This window comes from Macaca fascicularis, chromosome 5 (genome assembly GCF_037993035.2).
Source record: "Macaca fascicularis isolate 582-1 chromosome 5, T2T-MFA8v1.1".
NCBI lineage: Eukaryota > Metazoa > Chordata > Mammalia > Primates > Cercopithecidae > Macaca > Macaca fascicularis.
Genome location: NC_088379.1, coordinates 93834082 through 93851210, shown reverse-complemented (window position 1 = coordinate 93851210; position 17129 = coordinate 93834082). Strand labels below are relative to the sequence as shown.

At 43.5% G+C, this 17129-nt stretch overlaps 1 long non-coding RNA gene across 1 annotated transcript; it reads right to left on the bottom strand.

The window, feature by feature from the left end:
• Window positions 1–3167: 3167 nt before the first annotated feature.
• On the bottom strand, window positions 3168–17060 carry LOC135970957 (uncharacterized). The gene is made up of 2 exons (XR_010586908.2): window positions 16803–17060; window positions 3168–3749 (listed from the first exon to the last, which is right to left on the bottom strand). It is a non-coding gene; the product is annotated as an uncharacterized lncRNA (long non-coding RNA).
• Between the last annotated feature and the right edge of the window lie 69 nt (window positions 17061–17129).

The window sequence follows — 17129 nt, the reverse complement described above, 5'->3', positions numbered from 1 at the left end:
GGAGGTCAAAGTAACTCCATCTTGGAGGGTAATCTGCCATGTTGACTTCAGATTAACCTCAGTTCTGGGAACGCCTCTGAGATGCCCAGTTCATCTACTGTCCCTTATGGGAGAGCAAATACTTACCATCAATCTTGCCCTCAGGGAAAATTCCTACCCATTCTCTCTGAAGCCAACTTGCCCCTCACCTCTGGTATATAAACCCTGGGCCTAGGAGGTAATAGTGTGGGGATCTGCCATCTTTTTTCACTGCCTCTGGTGACATAGACATGGCTTCTGTTCATAAGTCTCTATTAAATGTTTCCTTCTGAGAAATTGGATTTGCCAGCCTCTTTCTTTGACTTCTCAGCTTCCTCCGACTTTGTGGTAGGTTTGGATAGACTGCCCACCTCAGAAAAACCTGCCACCACTACTTACAGGATACTCCTGGGTAGATGTAGATTGGATTGACAAAGAGTGGAAAAAATTTCAAAAGCAGATTCTAGATTGGTTATCAATTCAGTTCAACTAATTTCCCACACTAATGAACACTGCCTATGTACAAGCTATTTTAAGCCCATAGAGAAGTTGCAAGAAGGTTGCAATCACAACATAAAGGAGTAAAGTGGAGACTGCTAACATTGCAAAATACTGTAAGTAGAAATTGTTTTAAAATGTCAGTATCTCCAAGGCCTAGCAAATGTTCTGCACATCTAGTCCACAAACATTTGCTCAATATAACTAAGCTGAGATAAGAAATAACTATATGTGCCAGGCTTGTTGGCTCATGCCTGTAATCCTAGCACTTTGGGAGGCTGAGGCGGGCGGATCTCCAAAGGTCAGGAGTTCAAGACCAGCCTGACCAACGTGGTGAAACTCCATCTCTACTAAAAATACAAAATTAGCTGGGCGTGGTGGCGTATGCCTGTAACCCCAGCTCCTCGGAAGGCTGAGGCAGGAAAATTGCTTGGAACCAGGAGGTGGAGGTTGCAGTGAGCCAAGATCGTGCCATTGCACTCCAGCCTAGACAACAAGAGTGAGACTCAATCTCAAAAAACAAACAAACAAACAAAAACTACATGGCAGAAAATTGAAAGTAACACAGAAATATAGACATCTGCTAGTATTGTAGCTCTCTAAATCAGCCCTTGAATTGGAATAGGGGCAGAAGATGAGAATAGTGGGGGCAAATGACAAAGAAAGAAAGAGACATGAAAGGACGGACTTTAAGAACATATCAAGGAGACCTCTGGTAAGATGAAGAAAACCTGGTGGGCAAAGTCAGGCTGACATGTGCTTCCAGGGATTAAGAATTTTTAAAGGCCAGGTACCATAGCTCACACTTGTAACCCCAGCAATTTGGGAGGCCCAGGCAGGCGGACTGCTTGAGCCTAGGAGACCAGCCTGGGCAACATGGAGAACCACATCTCCATAAAATATGAAATTTTGCCAGGCATGGTGGTGCACACCAGTGGTCCCAGATACTTGGGAAGCTGAGGTTCACTTGACCTTGGGAGGTTGAGGCTGCAGTGAGCCGAGATCACACCACTGCACTCCAGCCAGAGTGAGACCCTGTCTCAAAAAAATTGTATATTTTTAAAAACACTCACATAGAGAAAATCAGGTGAGCTCTTTTTGGACCGACAATTAAGGCATCAGTGGATCCAAGGTTTCTTATCAGCCCCACTGTTCTCTGCCACACATTGTTTAATGTAGACAACAGAAAACATTGAAGGATATAAAAGGCCTAATTTTTCCCTAAGTAGCTAAAGAGGAAAGCAACAGAAACTATGCCATGAAGTGAGAACAGAAGTGGTGAGATTAATTTTAAATTCTATTTTCTTTTCTGCTTTCATGACTCAGCTAGGCCCACAAATGACCCTTGGAATTTTCTGATAGTGGCCAACTTTGCATGGTGTTTGCTTGATATAATTTCCCACTAGACAGTCCTCAATGCAGAAGAGGACTCAAGGAAACCGAAGATTCTTCATTCATTCATTCACTCACTCACTAATTTATCTAACCAATATATATTGAGTACTTGGGCTCTGCTCTAGGTGCTATGGATGCAATAATTTAAAAAATGAAGATTCACCCCTCCCACCAGTCTGAGGAAAGGCAGACATAAATAAATTAAAAAATGAGTAAATATCTGAGGTGCTATGTGCTCTGAAGATGGGGATTGGCAAGGGAATAGATGGTAAGGGGAGCTGTTTTAGGCAATGATCAGGGAAGTTCCCTCTAATACAATTATCAGTGACCAGAGATCTGAATGAAGCAAGAGAATGGTCCCTGTAACTCTCTCTCTCTTTTTTTTTTTTTTGAGATGGAGTCTTGCTCTGTTTCCAGGCTGGAGTGCAGTGGCACAACCTCAGCTCACTACAACCTCTGACTCCCTGGTTCAAGCGATTCTCCTGCCTCAGCCTCCCGAGTAGCTGGGATTACAGGCACGCACCACCACACCCAGCTAATTTTTGTATTTTTAGTAGAGACGGGGGTTTCATCATGTTGGCCAGGCAGGTCTTGAACCCCTGACTTCGTGATATGCCTGCCTCGGCCTCCCAAAGTGCTAGAATTACAGGCGTGAGCCACTGAGCCTAGCCTGTAGCTGTCTCTTATAGAGGTCAAGGGACCCAGAGCAGAACCACCCTGGGGAGAGTAGAAGACAAAGTCAGAAAACAGACCAGGAATAAATATACAACATCGTTTACATTAGTGCAGGATGTTTCCTGTTTATATCCTTGGCCGAGTGTGGTGGCTCATGCCAGGATCGCTTAAGCCCAGGAGTTCAATACCAGCCTGGGCAAGATGGCAAGACCTCATTTCTACAAGAAATAAAAAACAACAAAAAAAACCCAGTTTATCCTTTTAGGAAAGGGGATGCAAAGATGTGTAGTAGCTACCATCTGGCCTAGCAATTCCACTTGTAGATAAATATCCAAAATCATGAAATCGTGTGTCCACACCAACACCTATATAAGAATGTTTATAGCAGCATTATTCATAATAGCTAAGAAGTGGAAACAACCCAAATGTCCATCATTTGATGAACAGATACACAAAGTATAATATCTACCATTTAAAAAAATGAAAACACAGAACAGAACTTCACTAAATATAATGTCGTGGGTGAGCAACGACTATCTGGACCAGTGGCGTGCGGATAAAATAATCTACCAAGGCAGTTGTAGATAAAGAAAGGCAGATTTATTAGAGAAAGTATAAAAATATGTTGCCAGGGAGCAACTGGTAGAATCAGCAGAAGAATTGCTGACTGTCAGGAAATAAAAGCTTGCTGGAGAGTTTATAGATGAGTGTTTATGCTGTTTGCTGAAGAGGGCTTTGCGCAGACAATGCCAGGGTTGCAGTGAGCTAACTTGCAGGTATCTTCTGATAGCTGGGTGCAGGAAGATTGTGAGCTATTTGTGCAGAAGGGCTAGGTGTCCCGGACCATGAAGAAAGGCAGGCTTATAGCTTATCTGCTTTCTCTTTTTGCTTTCCCTCAGTCCCACCAACCTAACTCCTTTTCTCTAATGAGGACTCCACACATATGGGTAAGCAATCATTTGTCTTTAATAAGGTTGCCAAAAACTTGCTTTCTCATAGCAGAGTAGTCAGGATGGTTGTTCTTCTTACATGGTGCCAGACTTCCAAGAGGCAGGGAGTGGAAGTTGCCAGTCCTCTGAAAGGTTAGGGATGACTTCACTGTATTTTATTTGTCAGAGCAGTCACAGTCAGCCCGGATTCAAGAGTGCAGAAATAGAATTCACCTTTTGGTGGAGAAATAGCATGTGAGTAAAGGAAGAAAAGAACTGAAGATAAGCTATCACAAAGATAGAATGGGTTGCGGAGCTAGAAAACAGATTTAATATGCCAGGAGCCACTAACAACTGAAGATCAATCTAGAATTAAAGTAACTAAAATTCAGATATTATACCTGATAGTGGATAGAATTGTTGGTCTCAAACCTTCACCCTCCATGCAGCCACACACTTGTCGTATGGAGAGTATACTTACCTGGCTCTTGATTTCGGGCTTAGCCATATTGTATTCTTTATCTACTGCTGCATCCCAAACCATCCCCAAACTTAGTGGCTTAAAACAACTATGCAACAATTCTGCAGGTTGGATACGGGTTCTTTTGCTGCTCTCACCTGGGCAAACTCATGAAGTTACATCTAGCTGTTGGATCAACCGAGAGCTGAGCTAGGAAATTGGGATGCTTGGGCCTCTCTCCATGTGGGCTTTCATCCACAAAGAGGTTAACCTGAGCAGGACTTCCTCATCCTTCTGTCTTGGCTGTAGCATTCCAAGAGGGTGTGAACCGGACTGCAAAGGCCTTTTTAGACTATGGTTTACAAGCCATAAATTTCACTTGTACTTCATTCTATTGGTCAAAGCAAGTCACAAGCTCATATTCAAGGGGCAAGGAATACGTGCAGGGGGAGAAAACTCTACCTCTTGATGGAGGGAACTGAAATTGATTTATGGTCATGTTGAATCTACTACATATTGATGGCAGCAGTAGGCCATCTGGAGCAGCTGCTGCCATCACACCAGCTGCAGCAAGGAGGCACAGCTGGGGCTGCATGCTCCATAAAGCTGGTGAGAGCTGAGGACAAATGGGAGACCCAACTCTTCCAAGCTGGGGCAGAAGCTTCCTGGGTGCGACTGTCACCACCCAAGCCACAGCTATGGACCTGGGCTTCCCTGTGCTCTTGGGGCTTGGGGACTAGGCAGGAGCCCCACCCTCCTGGGCACAGCTGCATCTGTCCAAACCGTGGCTGCAGACCCAGGCCTCCTGTTCCACGGAGCAGGAAGGAGCCCCACTCTCCCCGGTGCAGCTGCAACCACCCAAGCGGTCTGTGGACCCAGGCATCCCTGCACTCTTGGGGGCCCTGGAAGGCCACCCTTGCCCTCACAGGCTCAGAAATGCCTGCTCCCACTGCCTGGCTTCTCCCTGCTGTCAGTGCCTGCTCTGATCTCTGAACAAAGTCAGGGCCAAACCCAGGTGCTGACACAGTCAGGCTGGGTGTCCACACTCTCAGGGCAATGTTGGCACACCAGCCCCCTGCTGCCTTAGCCCCCTTCAGATTTTGGGTGCTGACAAGCATAGGAGGGAAGCTGAAGTGGGGAGAAGCTGAAAGCAGCTTGGCACTGGCCTGAATGCACCCTTTGGCTCCTACAGCCTGGGTGCCATGAACAGCAGCAGGAGGCAGACATCAGGACAGCCAGCTGCAGAGAGGAGCTACCCACTCCAGGGCTTCCTCTCTGCTGAGAGCAGCAGACATTAGGATGACTAGCTGCAGACAGGAGCTACCCACTCCAGGGTCTCCTCTGAGCTATTGTCACTCAATAGAGCTCCTCTTCGTCTTATTTACCCTCCACTTGTCTGCATACCTCATTCTTCCTGGGTGCAGGACAAGAACTTGGGACCTGCCAAATGAGGCTAAGAGTTGTAACACAAACAGGACGGAGACATGCTCCTTGTTCAAAATGTTGTGGGCAAAGAGAAGGAAAGATAAGCTGTAGCCCTTTGGGGAGCCCAGACTTGGGAGCCCCCCGATCCAGGACAGTGATTCTGTCTTTGGGGCCCTGAAGTTTCTGGCATCTTCAAGCTTCTGAGTGCCACCATGTTACCCAGTGCCAGCTGTGGAAGCTGCTTGTGGTGCACCTGGTCCAGCCACAGCCTTGCAGGGTGCCAGCACCTGTGCTGCCCCTGCCCACTGCAGCAGGGGCATGTCTGACTATGCAGTGATCAGACACCATACTTGCCCACACACCCTTCACCGCTCCATGCAGTCTCCCTTGGCAGGCATGGGATTCAGGCCAGTAGCATGAGCCAAGAGCAGCCTACCTAGGCCAAGTGAGTGGAATGAGCCCAGCCGGCCTGAGCAAACTGAGGCAAAGGCACCACTGGCCAGAGAGGTTTCTGCTGAGAAAAGTGACACCCCAAAGATTCCATAACGATATGTGACTCATTTTGGCCAATGGCATGCAGACATCATGACAATGTGCCCAGTTCCAGGTCTAGGTGTTAAAAACCCTTGAGTGCTTCCTCTCAATCTCTTGTGCTTCTGCTATTGTCACAAGAAGAATAGGCCTCGGTATCGTACTTGTTCAAGAAGAATGAGACATGGAGGGCAAAGCTGATTCAGCCAACCTGCAGCCCTGCAGTGAGATGCAGAGCTGCCCAGCTAAGTCAAACCCAGATCAGCTAAACCCCAGCTCAGCTGTAGAAGAACATAATAAATTGGTGTTGTTTTAAGCCAATGGGAAGAAAAAAAATCCTGTTTTTTTTTTTTCTTTTCTTCTAAGACATGGCCTTGCTCTATCACCCAGGCTAGAGTACAGTGTCGTGATTATTGCTGGCTTACTGTAGCCTTGAACTCCTGGCTCAAACAACATCCCCTCCTTACCCCTGACCATATATATATATATAATATATATATATACACACACACAGGCACACACACACACACACACACACACACACACACACATACATACAGGTGACACCTGTAGTGGCCACCTCGATTTTTTTTGTAAACACAGGGTCTTACTATGTTGCCCAGGTTGGTCTAAAACTCCTGACCTCAAGTGATTCTCCCACCTTGGCCTCATCAAGTGCTAGGATTATCAGCATGAGCCACAACACCCGGCCCACAACTGGACAAATTATAATGCTAACCCTCAAATGGCTCAAAGATTGGGCATAAAACCCAAATCAGGCCCATCAGAATTTTTTTCCTAAGAATCCCTCTCCTCCAAAGTCAGCCATAAAATGTAGAAGCGCTATTCTAACTTTCCCTTGCCTTTCTGTGTAGAAGCTGGCCATAAAAATATTCTCTGACCTACACTGTCTGATAGTAGGTCATACGACCCTCATTCCAGAGGGGTGCTGTCCTATACTCAAGACAAAGGCATGCCACGCAGAGAGCCATGCAGAAACCCAGGAGAATCTGAACAAATAGGCCTTGCTGGGTTTCCCTGCTCAATCTATCACCACTAGATCATTCCCTTTTTGTCCAATCACATTTCTACATGGCAGTCCATTTATCATTGAACCTACACGTAAAAATAGACAGTTTTCTCTGGATCTTTGGTTTTCATTTCTGAAGCCTTCCATGTCACAGAAAAACTTTGATTAAATAAATTTTTTGCGCCTTTCTCTTGTTTGTCTTTTGTTATAGGAGTGTCAGCCACAAACCTTATGATGAATGAGAAAAGGTATCACATATTTTCACCTCTGTGCAGGGCTATTATAGTTCTCCATGTCCACCAGAGACTCAGCTTCCTCCCTGGAAGGACGATGGCACTGCTCTGCCAACTGGACCATGTCACTTCACAATCCAAGATGATTCTCAAGTTCCAGGACAGCAGTGACAGAAAGGTATGCCTGCGTCCTTGTGTTGTGGCTTTCTGGAAGTTCACATACATCTACTTACATCTTATCAGCATTGAAGTTAGCAGTACGGCCACACTAATTATAGGAAAGGTTATAAAACAATCTTATATTTTGGTCAGCAATGTGCCCACGTAAGAATCAGGGTTCTGTTAGTAAGGAGGAAGTGTAGAATGGAAATCAGATTAGGCATTTAGCTGTCTGTGCCACAATATGTAATGGATCTCACCTCCTGGGAGCAACTATGTTAGTTTCTCAATAATGACTACACCAGTATGTCTGTTAATCTCTTTCAGCTCTGATCTATCCACTCTTATTTTCAGCAGCTTTGTTATGTTTTCAAATTTCCTCATATAAATCTCATAATTTTTCATGTTCAGTACCTGTAGAACTAAGATTTGTGAATTCCTTTAAGATCGCAAATATGTACTCTCTCTCTCTCTATATATATGTCTCTCTCTATATATATATGTCTCTACATATATATATATGTATATATGTAATCACAAAGGACCCACTGTGGCTGCTAAACGATGACTGAAGTCAATTATTAAGACAGTTCACCTTTCTTCATTCTCTTTCTTCTAGAAAATAGGCCAGGCGCGGTGGCTCGTACCTGTAATCCCAGGACTTTGCGAAGCTGAGGCCGGCGAATCACTTGAGGTCAGGAGTTTGAGACCAGCCTGTCCAAAATGGTAAAACCCCGTCTCTACTGAAAATACAAAAATTAGTCAGGCATGGTGGCACATGCCTGTAATCCCAGCTACTCGGGAGGCTGAGGCATGAGAATCGTTTGAACCCGGGAGGCAGAGGTTGCAGTGAGCAAAGATCGTGCCACTGCACTCCAGCCTGGGGAATAGAGTGAGACTCAGTCTCCAAAAAGAAAAAAGAAAATACATTAATAAATAAAATCTTAATATAAGTTCTAGTCTTATTGAATAACATGTCATTACTTGATTCTTTCCTGGTACATGAAATGGTCAGAAACTTATCCTTTATGTACCGTGTATTTCACTTGTGGAATGTATCAGAACAGAAATCTGACTTTTGTTAAAGTAATTTAAGGTCTTTTAAACAGAGATTATTCAGAATATCTTTTTTTTAAGAGATAGGGGTCTCACTCTGCCACTCAGGTTGGAGTGCAGTGGTGCGACCATAGCTCCCTACACTCTGAGTCCTGGGCTCAAGTGATCCTCCTGCCTCGGCAGCCTCCCAAAGCACTTGGATTGCAGACGTGAGCCACCACACCTGGCCCAGAACATTCTTAAAATGTTTAACCTTGATGAACTGTGTACAGAGAGGCAATGCAGTAAGACGATATACCTTGGAGACTAAGAGGCCAGGGTTAAAATCCCTGCTGTTCCACTGTATGGCCTGAGGCGAGTCATTAACTTTGTGCCTCAAAATTTCCTCATCTGTAACATTGGGATAGTACTATGTACATCGAAGGACTATTGTGTGGATATATGTAAGGTTTCTGTAAAAATTGACATTGAATAGATGTTAATTGTGGGCACACAAAGACATTTACAGGAAGAACATATAAACTATCAATCAGCTCAGCTTTCATTTTCTGTTTTTGAGGTAAATAGCACAGTAGTTAGGAATCTAAACTGTGGAGCCAGACAGCAAGGATTCATATCCCAGCTCCATCATTTGCAAGCTGTGTGACCTCAGGCAAGTTACTCAACCTCTCTCTCTGTGCCTCATTTGTAAAATGGGGATGACAATCATAACACTGCCCCTGCCTTAGGGCTGCTGTAAGGATTAAGTGAGTTGATAACATGTAGAACATTTAGAACAGTGCCTGGACAGAGGAAGCATTTGTAAGGGTTAGCGTCATGGTTAATTTTATTTGCCAATCTGGCCAGGCCGAGGTTCTCTGACATTTTGTCCAACGCCAGTCTAGTTGTGAAGGTATTTTTAGATGGGACTAATATTTAAATCAGTAAACCTTATCTGGAAGATTATCTTCCATATAGGGGTAGCCCTCAACCAATCAGTTGAAGTCCTTAAGAGAAAAAGACTTAAGTCACCCAAAGAAGCAGGAATTCTACCTGCTTCATGGCAGGAGCAGTCCATGGAAGAGTTTGAAACCGGCCTCAGAAGTTTAGGATTTTTTTTCCCCTACTGGAAATGGGAAGCGAGTGAAACTTTGTGCAATAATGTCGTAAGATGAAAAGAGTATCAAAGGGTGTAGGATTTGTTAGAAGGAGGGAGAAACTAGGGAAAGAGAGAACAGGTAGAAAATAGTACAGCCTTGCATTATACAGGTTTGTTTTTGCATTTCCAGTTTGTTACTGGAAGAGCAAGGAGCATCTGTTCCCTTACTGTTTACATTGAAACACATTTCAGGCCATACAGAGGTCCCTCATGTGGGCAGCCTGCTGGCCCTCTCTTGGTCCCCTTCCCTTTTTTCCTTTGCTATAATTCTCCTTCCTTCCAGACTCCAGCTTCCTGTGGCTTTGTATGGTCTATGAGAAGACAGGGTGGGGTAAGGGAACATCATTTTTGCTGTCATTTGTGACCTGGATAAGGTCTTTCCTGGTGTCACTGTGGTAGAATAACTGTGGATTCTTATTTCCTTATATTCTTATTTCCTTATATTAAAGCTTCTTCAAGAAAACAGATCTCTCTTGCACATTTCTCATAGCACAAAATTTGAATTTTTAAACTTTTTCTGGAGTATTTTTGCATATAAAATCTAGATTGCCCAAAGCCACAATAACTTACAAAACTAACCCTGGTTTAAAGTCTATATCTAACACTGCTAGGGAAAGAAACACAGTTGGTTACTTTCCCAGAATATGTCAATTAGCTGGAAAAATAATACTTTCTTTTCTGCCATTGGAAGAGAAACTGACCAACAGGAAAGCAGTTCAGCACCTACACCCACTCTGTACAAAATAAGAAGGTGTGTTTGTACGTGCATTTGGTTGCTTGACAACCAGTGACAAACAGGCCTTTCATCATCTCTTACAATGTTACCTTGATATTCCAAACTCTAATATAAATGAGACTCAGAAGACAGCAATGAGTTTAGAAAACTGGACATCATTTCCCATAGGATATAAGCATACACACTTTCAGCATTACAGATTTCAAAGACAAAGTCAGTTTCTCTTAATACTGTGTGCATTTTTCTGTTGTTCAGCTCAGATAAAACTAGTTATACATTCACTTCATTCCACTGGCAAGAAAAATATTTATTGAATATTCTTTATAGGGATTACAAGGGAATTTTTGGCCTGTTTCAGCCATATCCTAATAGCCATGCATTAGCAGATATTACTTGGCAATAAACACTGACTTTTAGATTATCCAAGGTATAATTTTCACCGTGTTATTCTGCACCATTTCCCACAGCTAGAAGGATACAACATTAATTTAAATGTGTTTGTATGTTGCTTTATAGGGTTTTCAATTTTTTAAACTGCATATTTATAGGCTTCTTCAATGCTCTGTAAAAGCTTCAAAGAATAACAACACTGCTTATTTTTATGGGACACTTATATTCTCTACCTAATTGATTTCTGGCAGTGATTATGTAAGTTAGCCAGGGCAGGTTATATTTAGTGCTATTTTACAGATGATGAAACAGAGGCACAGGAAATTGGGTTTTTGCCTGAGGACCCACATTGGTCAAAAGTGGTGTTAGCCCTGAAGGGCTTCAGATTCAAATATAAGGAATGTTTTCTATGTTTTCAAGATACTTCTTGAATTAGAAACTTGTTCTCTCTTTCTCCATGGTTTCTTGGTAGCTTTATATAATATTCAGCCGCACCGAATAACACTATACTTTGTCACTTGTAGCATTCATCATAGGTAGTTGCCTACCTTAGAATTTTCCTTCCAATTCTCATGAAAGCAGAGACCATGTTTATGTTGTTCATTTATTGCCATGAATCCACAGCCTAACATAGTTCCTGATAGTGTGATCTTCATGAATAATTATAGAATAAATGTATGAAAATTTCCCTTAGGCTAAAATTACCCCAAGAACAATTCAAGTAAACAATTTTAAGTTAATTTTAAGTTAGGGTTGATATTTGTATCAGTTGAGATAGGATAGGTGAAGTTAGGTTAATATCCAGTAACAAACTACATCAAAGGTTTGTTTCTTACTCATGTTCCATGGGTATCATAGGCTGGCAGTGGAATTCTCTTCCTTGGAGTCATTCAGGGAGCAGCCATTCTCTGCAACATTGTTGGTTGCAATGGCAGAGGCAAGTGAACCTTGGAGGGTCTTGCACAGGGACATGAAATGCTCACACTCAAAAATTACCCCATCACCTCCACTCACAATTCATTGACCAGGACAAGTCACAGGTGCGAGCCCTCCCCTGGCACTACTGGCTTGAGTGATGAAAGCAGTAAGTATTTAGCAAACAATGCTAATAATGACTGTCATACTTCGTTTCCTTGATTTTGAGCATTTGCGATTTAAATAAAACACAATTTTGTATAACCTTTCTTACAAAATACATTTACAAAATATGATTGTTCTCACAACAGCTCTGATGGGAAACATGCAATTAAAGACTTGAATAAGATCAAATAGAATGAATAATAGTCAAATAATCAGAGGTGGAAATGGAAAGACATTTCAAATCTCTGTAGCATTAGTACTGGTCGAAGCTTTTTTTTTGAGACGGAGTCTTGCTCTTTTGCTCAGACTGGAGTGCAGTGGCACGATCTTGGCTTACTGCAACCTCTGCCTCCCAGGTTCAAGTGGTTCTCCTGCCTCATCCTCCAGAGTAGCAGGGATCACAGGTGCGTGCCACCACACCCAGCTAATTTTTGTATTTTCAGTGGAGACGGCATTTCGCCATGTTGGCCAGGCTGGTCTCGAACTCCTGACCTCACATGATCCACCTGCCTTGGCCTCCCAAAGTGCTGGGATTACAGATGTGAGCCACTGCGCCCAGCCTGAAGCTTATTTACTCCAAATCTGTAGAGGTAAATTACACAGGGTGGGGGAAGCAACAATCATATTTTAAAATAAAATCATTGCTGCAAGTTTAATTGCATCCAAGGACAATATTTCAAATTCAGTCTCTCTCTTTTTTTTAAAGAGACAAGGTCTCGCTTTGTTGCCCAGGTTGGAGTGCAGTGGCATGGTCATAGCGCACTGCAACCCCGAACTCCTGGGATCCAGTCATCCTCCCACCTTAGCGTCTCAAGTCGTTGGGACTACAGGCATGCAGCACGATGTCTAGCTAGTCTTTTTTTTTTTTTTTTTCTTTTTTTGTAGAACAGGGGTCTCACAGTGTTGCCCAGGCTGGTCTTGAATTCCTAGCCTCAAGCTATCTTCCTGCCTTGGCCTCCGAAAGTGGTGGGATTACAGGGATGAGCCGCTGTGACAGGCCTAAAATTTCTCTAGGTCAGTGTTTTGGCAATTATCCTGGTAACACAGAGAAGGGACATCTGGGCTAGCAATTCAGGACAGAGCAACCTGAACTGTGGAAAAAATACATCCTAGTATCCCAGGTCCATGTTTTAGGCATGAGGCCAAAAGTAGCATACAGATACTTTTCTAGAAAATTGCTGATTCTGAGTATACAAAAATGTCCATATCTAATTTTAACAACAAATGATTCATTAATGAGTATTAATAATTCTGCAGTTATACATACCACCCACCCATTCAAAGCCCTATGAATTGTTTTGGGTATAATTTTCTGATAGCCAGTGGTTTTCAGCAGATGGTTCAATTCTTTAAAACATAAACTGAGCTGGGTACAGTGGTGCATGCCTGTTGTCCTAGCTACTCCAGTGAGGCGGGAGAATCACTTGAGCCCAGGAGTTCAAGGCTATAGTGCACTATTATCACACTTGTGAATAGTCCCTTCACTCCAGCCTGGGAAACATAGGGAGACCCTGGCTCTAGAAAAAAATAAGTAAATAAAATAAAATATAAACTGAATAAAGAAGTAGCTCAACTTACTGAATGTATGGAGTGCTGTATCCCCTTGATTATTTTGTACACTGTGCAGTGATCTGTCATGCCACGTCAACCTCTGTGGTGAATTCTTTTTCATTTTTTTATTTTTTGTCAAACCAAATAATGATTTCCTTTACACATTATTCACATTTTTAAAAGCTTTTATTTTAGGTTCTGGGGTACATGAACAGGTTTCTTATACAGATAAACTGCGTGTTATGAGGGTTTGATGTACAAATAATTGTGGTTTTTTTTTTTTTTTTTTTTTTTTTTTTTGAGACGGAGTCTTGCTCTGTTGCCCAGGCTGGAGTAGGGCAATGCGATCTCGGCTCACTGCAAACTCCGCCTCCCGGGTTCACGCCATTCTCCTGCCTCAGCCTCCTGAGTAGCTGGGACTACAGGTGCCCGCCACCTCGCCCGGCTAATTTTTTGTATTTTTAGTAAGACAGAGTTTCACCGTCTTAGCCTGGGTGGTCTCGATTTCCTAACCTTGTGATCCACCGCCTCGGCCTCCCAAAGTGCTGGGATTACAGGCGTGAGTCACCGCGCCCAGCCTTTTTTTTTTTTTTTGAGAAAGGGTCTCACTCTGCCACCTAGGCTAGAGTACAGTAGTGAGATCACGGTTCACTGCAGCCTGGACCTCCTGGACTCAGGTGATCCTCCCACCTCACTCTCCCGAGTAGCTGGGATCATAGGTATGTGCCACCGTGCCTGGCTCATTTTTGTATTTTTTTGTAGAGACCAAGGTTTTGACATGTTGCCCAGGCTAGCCTCGAACTCCCAGCTCAAGTGATCGGCAACCTTGGCCTCCCAAAGTGCTGGGATTACAGACATAAGCCACTGTGCTGGCCATGAATTCTTTTTTTTTTTTTTTTTTTTTTGAGACGGAGTCTCGCTCTGTTGCCCAGGCTGGAGTGCAGTGGCCGGATCTCAGCTCACTGCAAGCTCCACCTCCCGGGTTGACGCCATTCTCCTGCCTCAGCCTCCCGAGTAGCTGGGACTACAGGCGCCCGCCACCTCGCCCGGCTAGTTTTTTGTATTTTTTAGTAGAGACGGGGTTTCACCGTGTTAGCCAGGATGGTCTCGATCTCCTGACCTCGTGATCCACCCGTCTCGGCCTCCCAAAGTGCTGGGATTACAGGCTTGAGCCACCGCGCCCGGCCCATGAATTCTTTTTGTAGTGTATTTAACTATGCTTCAGAGATTCAAACCCAGAAGCACATAATTCATAAGAAGTAAACTGCTGGCTTTAATTTTAATGAGCTGTGGTAGAGTGTGAAATGGTGTGATTTTCAAAGGTAATTTCAAGGACTGTTTTAGTATCAAAGATATTCTTCAGAACAGCCTAAGTGGCTTTGCTTATCATGTGACTGTGGATTCCAGTCTGTTATGGTACAAGGATTTTGCAAAGTCATGATGTTCTCAGATGCTGGGCATGCAAGTGGTTATAAAAAAGGTCAAAACTCCAGGACAATTCAAAATATTTTACACTTCCAAGCTTAAAATTTCCCACATCTTTCTTCTTTCTTGTTGCCAAAATTTTTCACATTTGTGAAAGCAAAGTCCTTCATTATCTGCACCAAATTTTAATCCAAATGATTGAGATACTGCAACACATGATACTACATTATTGATGAATAGATTTTTAAAAACTATTCTAACTCAGCTACTAAAATACTCCATCAAATGAAAAGGCCATCACCAAGAGATGTATACTAGACTGCTCACAGTAGCACTATCTATAATGGCTCTAAATGGCAAACTGCCCTAATGTCCATCAGAAGAATGAATTCATAAATTACAGTATATCCACAGAATAGAAAACAAAATGATCTACAACTGCATACAACAATATGGAAGAATCTTACAAGTGTAATGTTGAGTCCAAGTAGCCAAAACCAAAAGAACACATACTTTATGTCTTTATATATAACAATATAAAGATAGGCAAAACTACCTATGCTGTTGAAAGCCAGCATGGAAACTCCCTTGGAAGAAGGCAGGTTGGAAGGCAGGTTGACGGGGTTCTCAGGTATTAATAATGTTTTGTTCCTTGATCTGGGTGCTGGATACAAAGGTGTCTGCAGACTGTGAAAATTCATGGAGCTGTCTACACTTAGGATATGTGCACTTTTTAAGACATATATTTCAATAAAATTTTTATATTTTTAAATTCCAGGCCAGGTACAGCGGCTCATGCCTGTAATCCCAGCACTTTGGGAGGCTGACGTGGGCAGACTGCTTGAGTTCAGGAGTTCAAGACCAGCCTGGGCAACATGGGGAAGCCCCGTCTCTACAAAATATATAAACATAGCTGTGTATGGTTGAGCGTGCCTGTAGTCCCAGCTGTTTGGGAGGCTGAAGAGGAGGATCACTTGAGCCTGGGAAGCAGAGGTTTCAGTGAGCTGAGACAGTGTCACTTCACTCCAGCCTGGGCAGGAGTAAAACCCTGTCTCAAGAAAAAGAAAAAAAGAAAAAAGAAAAAAGAAAAAAATCCAGGAAGTCTATGAAAACACGTCAGCTCAACATAATATTACTCAAGGTTATTGCTATAATCTGTGAGCCATCAACGTGAAAGTCACTCTCTAACTGGGTTATTAAATGCACTGGATTCAGAACAGTTGTCCCTGGCCTAGAATAACTAAAATGCCAAATCAAGTTAATTCTTTATCTTTAAAATCTCTAATTTTCTGCTTTTCTCTCCCTTCAGTGACATTGTCATAGTTTAATCCAAGTCATCTTCCACCTTACATTTCATCTGTCATAATCTCCTAATCAGTTTCCCAATAGCTTATTTTAACTGTTCTTTGCACACTAACCAAAGTGATGTAAAGTCTAAACCCAGATTCTTTCAATTCTTTTTTTCGAATGCCTCAATAGAAGCCCATTAAATTTAAAATGTAATGCCAACTCCAAGCCCCCTTCTGCCTCATCTCCCTCACATCATGCTGCTCTTCCCCTCCCTCCATATGCTGAGGACACTTTGGCTTTCTTTCTGTTCTTCCAAAACGCCGGGCTGTCCCACCTAGAGACCTTTGTCTGTTGTCCCCTCTGCCCAGAACAATTCATCATTTTATTGGTTCCAAGGCTGAATGACTGATTGTTTAAATGCCATCTTATAAGGTTCTCATATAACAACCGTATCTGAAGTCATCCCCCAGTGTCCACACCATGTCTATTTCTTTCCTTGACATGATTAGTTACTATTCAATGAGCTTGTTTACTTGTTGGTTTTCTCCCTCTTCTTTGTTAGACTGAAAATTCTATGAGGGTAGCTATCATGTCTATCTGTGTTAGGGGCGTATCCCCAGTGCCTAGCAAATGCCTGGCATACAAGACGTCCTTCAATAAACACAAAAATACTTGTTGAATGAATGAATAGACATTCCCGAAAGATCACAAGATACCTGTTCAGCCACGAAGAACACTGCACTGTGCACTACTTTTCAAAGACGTGACAGTGAAATCAGATACCTTTCAAGCTCTAAGCCCAGGCAGTGTTGGCATTCCGTTCTCGGTTTCCTGGCTGTCACAACCACAGTCCCTTTGCCCGAAGTGAAACCCCCTCGGCTCTCCGCCCGCTGGCGAGGTACCAAGACTCGCGGCTCCACCCACCCACCGCAAAGCGCGCCCCCTCTTTGGCTGGGGAGCCAACCTCGGGAAGGCGGGGCGCCGCCGCGAGCCACCACTGGCCCAGGGCGATGTCGTTCCGCCACGCAGCTAGAAGACTGCGAAGTCAAATAGCAGCCGCGGGGAGGCTCGTTCCCACCGGCATCTGTGATTGGCTGCGATCGAGGGCCC